The following is a 5,000-nucleotide window of genomic DNA, read 5'->3' on the forward strand; positions in this document are numbered from 1 at the left end:
GAGAACGCCCGATCTCGTCTGATCTCGGAAGCTAAGCAGGGTTTGGCCTGGTTAGTACTTGGATGGGAGACCACCTGGGAATACCAGGTGCTGTAAGCTTTTCCCCTCTTGCTTCCATTACCATGGTCTTGTTATACATTACTAGTTTGTTATCTGAAACCCAACATAGATGAAGTTGCATAAGTAGTCTTGATGAGAGCTCTGCAATGGCTTACGGTCACACTACCCTGAGAACGCCCGATCTCGTCTGATCTCGGAAGCTAAGCAGGGTTTGGCCTGGTTAGTACTTGGATGGGAGACAACCTGGGAATACCAGGTGCTGTAAGCTTTTCCCCTCTTGCTTCCATTACCATGGTCTTGTTATACATTACTAGTTTGTTGTCTGAAACCCAACATAGATGAAGTTGCATAAGTAGTCTTGATGAGAGCTCTGCAATGGCTTACGGTCACACTACCCTGAGAACGCCCGATCTCGTCTGATCTCGGAAGCTAAGCAGGGTTTGGCCTGGTTAGTACTTGGATGGGAGACAACCTGGGAATACCAGGTGCTGTAAGCTTTTCCCCTCTTGCTTCCATTACCATGGTCTTGTTATACATTACTAGTTTGTTGTCTGAAACCCAACATAGATGAAGTTGCATAAGTAGTCTTGATGAGAGCTCTGCAATGGCTTACGGTCACACTACCCTGAGAACGCTCGATCTCGTCTGATCTCGGAAGCTAAGCAGGGTATGGCCTGGTTAGTACTTGGATGGGAGACCACCTGGGAATACCAGGTGCTGTAAGCTTTTCCCCTCTTGCTTCCATTACCATGGTCTTGTTATACATTACTAGTTTGTTATCTGAAACCCAACATAGATGAAGTTGCATAAGTAGTCTTGATGAGAGCTCTGCAATGGCTTACGGTCACACTACCCTGAGAACGCCCGATCTCGTCTGATCTCGGAAGCTAAGCAGGGTTTGGCCTGGTTAGTACTTGGATGGGAGACCACCTGGGAATACCAGGTGCTGTAAGCTTTTCCCCTCTTGCTTCCATTACCATGGTCTTGTTATACATTACTAGTTTGTTATCTGAAACCCAACATAGATGAAGTTGCATAAGTAGTCTTGATGAGAGCTCTGCAATGGCTTACGGTCACACTACCCTGAGAACGCCCGATCTCGTCTGATCTCGGAAGCTAAGCAGGGTTTGGCCTGGTTAGTACTTGGATGGGAAACCACCTGGGAATACCAGGTGCTGTAAGCTTTTCCCCTCTTGCTTCCATTACCATGGTCTTGTTATACATTACTAGTTTGTTATCTGAAACCCAACATAGATGAAGTTGCATAAGTAGTCTTGATGAGAGCTCTGCAATGGCTTACGGTCACACTACCCTGAGAACGCCCGATCTCGTCTGATCTCGGAAGCTAAGCAGGGTTTGGCCTGGTTAGTACTTGGATGGGAGACCACCTGGGAATACCATGTGCTGTAAGCTTTTCCCCTCTTGCTTCCATTACCATGGTCTTGTTATACATTACTAGTTTGTTATCTGAAACCCAACATAGATGAAGTTGCATAAGTAGTCTTGATGAGAGCTCTGCAATGGCTTACGGTCACACTACCCTGAGAACGCCCGATCTCGTCTGATCTCGGAAGCTAAGCAGGGTTTGGCCTGGTTAGTACTTGGATGGGAAACCACCTGGGAATACCAGGTGCTGTAAGCTTTTCCCCTCTTGCTTCCATTACCATGGTCTTGTTATACATTACTAGTTTGTTATCTGAAACCCAACATAGATGAAGTTGCATAAGTAGTCTTGATGAGAGCTCTCCAATGGCTTACGGTCACACTACCCTGAGAACGCCCGATCTCGTCTGATCTCGGAAGCTAAGCAGGGTTTGGCCTGGTTAGTACTTGGATGGGAGACCACCTGGGAATACCAGGTGCTGTAAGCTTTTCCCCTCTTGCTTCCATTACCATGGTCTTGTTATACATTACTAGTTTGTTATCTGAAACCCAACATAGATGAAGTTGCATAAGTAGTCTTGATGAGAGCTCTGCAATGGCTTACGGTCACACTACCCTGAGAACGCCCGATCTCGTCTGATCTCGGAAGCTAAGCAGGGTTTGGCCTGGTTAGTACTTGGATGGGAGACCACCTGGGAATACCAGGTGCTGTAAGCTTTTCCCCTCTTGCTTCCATTACCATGGTCTTGTTATACATTACTAGTTTGTTATCTGAAACCCAACATAGATGAAGTTGCATAAGTAGTCTTGATGAGAGCTCTGCAATGGCTTACGGTCACACTACCCTGAGAACGCCCGGTCTCGTCTGATCTCGGAAGCTAATCAGGGTTTGGCCTGGTTAGTACTTGGATGGGAGACCACCTGGGAATACCAGGTGCTGTAAGCTTTTCCCCTCTTGCTTCCATTACCATGGTCTTGTTATACATTACTAGTTTGTTATCTGAAACCCAACATAGATGAAGTTGCATAAGTAGTCTTGATGAGAGCTCTGCAATGGCTTACGGTCACACTACCCTGAGAACGCCCGATCTCGTCTGATCTCGGAAGCTAAGCAGGGTTTGGCCTGGTTAGTACTTGGATGGGAGACCACCTGGGAATACCAGGTGCTGTAAGCTTTTCCCCTCTTGCTTCCATTACCATGGTCTTGTTATACATTACTAGTTTGTTATCTGAAACCCAACATAGATGAAGTTGCATAAGTAGTCTTGATGAGAGCTCTGCAATGGCTTACGGTCACACTACCCTGAGAATGCCCGATCTCGTCTGATCTCGGAAGCTAAGCAGGGTTTGGCCTGGTTAGTACTTGGATGGGAGACCACCTGGGAATACCAGGTGCTGTAAGCTTTTCCCCTCTTGCTTCCATTACCATGGTCTTGTTATACATTACTAGTTTGTTATCTGAAACCCAACATAGATGAAGTTGCATAAGTAGTCTTGATGAGAGCTCTGCAATGGCTTACGGTCACACTACCCTGAGAACGCCCGATCTCGTCTGATCTCGGAAGCTAAGCAGGGTTTGGCCTGGTTAGTACTTGGATGGGAGACCACCTGGGAATACCAGGTGCTGTAAGATTTTCCCCTCTTGCTTCCATTACCATGGTCTTGTTATACATTACTAGTTTGTTATCTTAAACCCAACATAGATGAAGTTGCATAAGTAGTCTTGATGAGAGCTCTGCAATGGCTTACGGTCACACTACCCTGAGAACGCCCGATCTCGTCTGATCTCGGAAGCTAAGCAGGGTTTGGCCTGGTTAGTACTTGGATGGGAGACCACCTGGGAATACCAGGTGCTGTAAGCTTTTCCCCTCTTGCTTCCATTACCATGGTCTTGTTATACATTACTAGTTTGTTATCTGAAACCCAACATAGATGAAGTTGCATAAGTAGTCTTGATGAGAGCTCTGCAATGGCTTACGGTCACACTACCCTGAGAACGCCCGATCTCGTCTGATCTCGGAAGCTAAGCAGGGTTTGGCCTGGTTAGTACTTGGATGGGAGACCACCTGGGAATACCAGGTGCTGTAAGCTTTTCCCCTCTTGCTTCCATTACCATGGTCTTGTTATACATTACTAGTTTGTTATCTGAAACCCAACATAGATGAAGTTGCATAAGTAGTCTTGATGAGAGCTCTGCAATGGCTTACGGTCACACTACCCTGAGAACGCCCGATCTCGTCTGATCTCGGAAGCTAAGCAGGGTTTGGCCTGGTTAGTACTTGGATGGGAGACCACCTGGGAATACCAGGTGCTGTAAGCTTTTCCCCTCTTGCTTCCATTACCATGGTCTTGTTATACATTACTAGTTTGTTATCTGAAACCCAACATAGATGAAGTTGCATAAGTAGTCTTGATGAGAGCTCTGCAATGGCTTACGGACACACTACCCTGAGAACGCCCGATCTCGTCTGATCTCGGAAGCTAAGCAGGGTTTGGCCTGGTAAGTACTTGGATGGGAGACCACCTGGGAATACCAAGTGCTGTAAGCTTTTCCCCTTTTGCTTCCATTACCATGGTCTTGTTATACATTACTAGTTTGTTACCTGAAACCCAACATAGATGAAGTTGCATAAGTAGTCTTGATGAGAGCTCTGCAATGGCTTACGGTCACACTACCCTGAGAACGCCAGATCTCGTCTGATCTCGGAAGCTAAGCAGGGTTTGGCCTTGTTAGTACTTGGATGGGAGACCACCTGGGAATACCAGGTGCTGTAAGCTTTTCCCCTCTTGCTTCCATTACCATGGTCTTGTTATACATTACTAGTTTGTTATCTGAAACCCAACATAGATGAAGTTGCATAAGTAGTCTTGATGAGAGCTCTGCAATGGCTTACGGTCACACTACCCTGAGAACGCCCGATCTCGTCTGATCTCGGAGGCTAAGCAGGGTTTGGCCTGGTTAGTACTTGGATGGGAGACCACCTGGGAGTACCAGGTGCTGTAAGCTTTTCCCCTCTTGCTTCCATTACCATGGTCTTGTTATACATTACTAGTTTGTTATCTGAAACCCAACATAGATGAAGTTGCATAAGTAGTCTTGATGAGAGCTCTGCAATGGCTTACGGTCACACTACCCTGAGAACGCCCGATCTCGTCTGATCTCGGAAGCTAAGCAGGGTTTGGCCTGGTTAGTACTTGGATGGGAGACCACCTGGGAATACCAGGTGCTGTAAGCTTTTCCCCTCTTGCTTCCATTACCATGGTCTTGTTATACATTACTAGTTTGTTATCTGAAACCCAACATAGATGAAGTTGCATAAGTAGTCTTGATGAGAGCTCTGCAATGGCTTACGGTCACACTACCCTGAGAACGCCCGATCTCGTCTGATCTCGGAAGCTAAGCAGGGTTTGGCCTGGTTAGTACTTGGATGGGAGACCACCTGGGAATACCAGGTGCTGTAAGCTTTTCCCCTCTTGCTTCCATTACCATGGTCTTGTTACACATTACTAGTTGAAGATAGATGAAGTTGCATAAGTAGTCTTGATGAGAGCTCTGC

The 5,000-nt window shown here is 46.6% G+C and overlaps 22 non-coding genes across 22 annotated transcripts in view; all 22 read left to right on the forward strand.

Moving 5' to 3' along the window:
* LOC125797054 (5S ribosomal RNA) overlaps positions 1–99 on the forward strand; it is a 119-nt gene extending 20 nt beyond the window's left edge. The window contains exon 1 of the ribosomal RNA XR_007435879.1: positions 1–99. This exon is cut by the window's left edge and continues 20 nt beyond it. This is a non-coding gene — a ribosomal RNA (5S ribosomal RNA).
* Positions 100–209: 110 nt separating this feature from the next.
* On the forward strand, positions 210–328 carry LOC125797517 (5S ribosomal RNA). The gene has a single exon (XR_007436362.1). It is a non-coding gene; the product is annotated as a 5S ribosomal RNA (ribosomal RNA).
* Positions 329–438: 110 nt separating this feature from the next.
* Positions 439–557, forward strand: LOC125797518 (5S ribosomal RNA). Its single transcript, XR_007436363.1, has one exon. It is a non-coding gene; the product is annotated as a 5S ribosomal RNA (ribosomal RNA).
* A 110-nt stretch (positions 558–667) lies between these two features.
* On the forward strand, positions 668–786 carry LOC125797350 (5S ribosomal RNA). The gene has a single exon (XR_007436195.1). It is a non-coding gene; the product is annotated as a 5S ribosomal RNA (ribosomal RNA).
* Positions 787–896: 110 nt separating this feature from the next.
* Positions 897–1,015, forward strand: LOC125797055 (5S ribosomal RNA). The gene has a single exon (XR_007435880.1). It is a non-coding gene; the product is annotated as a 5S ribosomal RNA (ribosomal RNA).
* Positions 1,016–1,125: 110 nt separating this feature from the next.
* On the forward strand, positions 1,126–1,244 carry LOC125797326 (5S ribosomal RNA). The gene has a single exon (XR_007436171.1). It is a non-coding gene; the product is annotated as a 5S ribosomal RNA (ribosomal RNA).
* Positions 1,245–1,354: 110 nt separating this feature from the next.
* LOC125797450 (5S ribosomal RNA) lies at positions 1,355–1,473 on the forward strand. The gene has a single exon (XR_007436295.1). It is a non-coding gene; the product is annotated as a 5S ribosomal RNA (ribosomal RNA).
* A 110-nt stretch (positions 1,474–1,583) lies between these two features.
* On the forward strand, positions 1,584–1,702 carry LOC125797327 (5S ribosomal RNA). The gene has a single exon (XR_007436172.1). It is a non-coding gene; the product is annotated as a 5S ribosomal RNA (ribosomal RNA).
* A 110-nt stretch (positions 1,703–1,812) lies between these two features.
* Positions 1,813–1,931, forward strand: LOC125797056 (5S ribosomal RNA). Its single transcript, XR_007435881.1, has one exon. It is a non-coding gene; the product is annotated as a 5S ribosomal RNA (ribosomal RNA).
* Positions 1,932–2,041: 110 nt separating this feature from the next.
* Positions 2,042–2,160, forward strand: LOC125797057 (5S ribosomal RNA). The gene has a single exon (XR_007435882.1). It is a non-coding gene; the product is annotated as a 5S ribosomal RNA (ribosomal RNA).
* Positions 2,161–2,270: 110 nt separating this feature from the next.
* LOC125797500 (5S ribosomal RNA) lies at positions 2,271–2,389 on the forward strand. The gene has a single exon (XR_007436345.1). It is a non-coding gene; the product is annotated as a 5S ribosomal RNA (ribosomal RNA).
* A 110-nt stretch (positions 2,390–2,499) lies between these two features.
* Positions 2,500–2,618, forward strand: LOC125797058 (5S ribosomal RNA). Its single transcript, XR_007435883.1, has one exon. It is a non-coding gene; the product is annotated as a 5S ribosomal RNA (ribosomal RNA).
* A 110-nt stretch (positions 2,619–2,728) lies between these two features.
* Positions 2,729–2,847, forward strand: LOC125797333 (5S ribosomal RNA). Its single transcript, XR_007436178.1, has one exon. It is a non-coding gene; the product is annotated as a 5S ribosomal RNA (ribosomal RNA).
* Positions 2,848–2,957: 110 nt separating this feature from the next.
* On the forward strand, positions 2,958–3,076 carry LOC125797409 (5S ribosomal RNA). The gene has a single exon (XR_007436254.1). It is a non-coding gene; the product is annotated as a 5S ribosomal RNA (ribosomal RNA).
* Positions 3,077–3,186: 110 nt separating this feature from the next.
* Positions 3,187–3,305, forward strand: LOC125797059 (5S ribosomal RNA). The gene has a single exon (XR_007435884.1). It is a non-coding gene; the product is annotated as a 5S ribosomal RNA (ribosomal RNA).
* A 110-nt stretch (positions 3,306–3,415) lies between these two features.
* LOC125797060 (5S ribosomal RNA) lies at positions 3,416–3,534 on the forward strand. The gene has a single exon (XR_007435885.1). It is a non-coding gene; the product is annotated as a 5S ribosomal RNA (ribosomal RNA).
* Positions 3,535–3,644: 110 nt separating this feature from the next.
* LOC125797061 (5S ribosomal RNA) lies at positions 3,645–3,763 on the forward strand. Its single transcript, XR_007435886.1, has one exon. It is a non-coding gene; the product is annotated as a 5S ribosomal RNA (ribosomal RNA).
* A 110-nt stretch (positions 3,764–3,873) lies between these two features.
* Positions 3,874–3,992, forward strand: LOC125796906 (5S ribosomal RNA). The gene has a single exon (XR_007435812.1). It is a non-coding gene; the product is annotated as a 5S ribosomal RNA (ribosomal RNA).
* A 110-nt stretch (positions 3,993–4,102) lies between these two features.
* Positions 4,103–4,221, forward strand: LOC125796922 (5S ribosomal RNA). Its single transcript, XR_007435828.1, has one exon. It is a non-coding gene; the product is annotated as a 5S ribosomal RNA (ribosomal RNA).
* A 110-nt stretch (positions 4,222–4,331) lies between these two features.
* LOC125797470 (5S ribosomal RNA) lies at positions 4,332–4,450 on the forward strand. The gene has a single exon (XR_007436315.1). It is a non-coding gene; the product is annotated as a 5S ribosomal RNA (ribosomal RNA).
* Positions 4,451–4,560: 110 nt separating this feature from the next.
* On the forward strand, positions 4,561–4,679 carry LOC125797062 (5S ribosomal RNA). Its single transcript, XR_007435887.1, has one exon. It is a non-coding gene; the product is annotated as a 5S ribosomal RNA (ribosomal RNA).
* Positions 4,680–4,789: 110 nt separating this feature from the next.
* LOC125797064 (5S ribosomal RNA) lies at positions 4,790–4,908 on the forward strand. Its single transcript, XR_007435889.1, has one exon. It is a non-coding gene; the product is annotated as a 5S ribosomal RNA (ribosomal RNA).
* The last annotated feature ends 92 nt before the right edge of the window (positions 4,909–5,000 follow it).

The sequence above is a fragment of the Astyanax mexicanus genome, unplaced genomic scaffold, assembly GCF_023375975.1.
Source record: "Astyanax mexicanus isolate ESR-SI-001 unplaced genomic scaffold, AstMex3_surface scaffold_47, whole genome shotgun sequence".
Lineage (NCBI taxonomy): Eukaryota > Metazoa > Chordata > Actinopteri > Characiformes > Acestrorhamphidae > Astyanax > Astyanax mexicanus.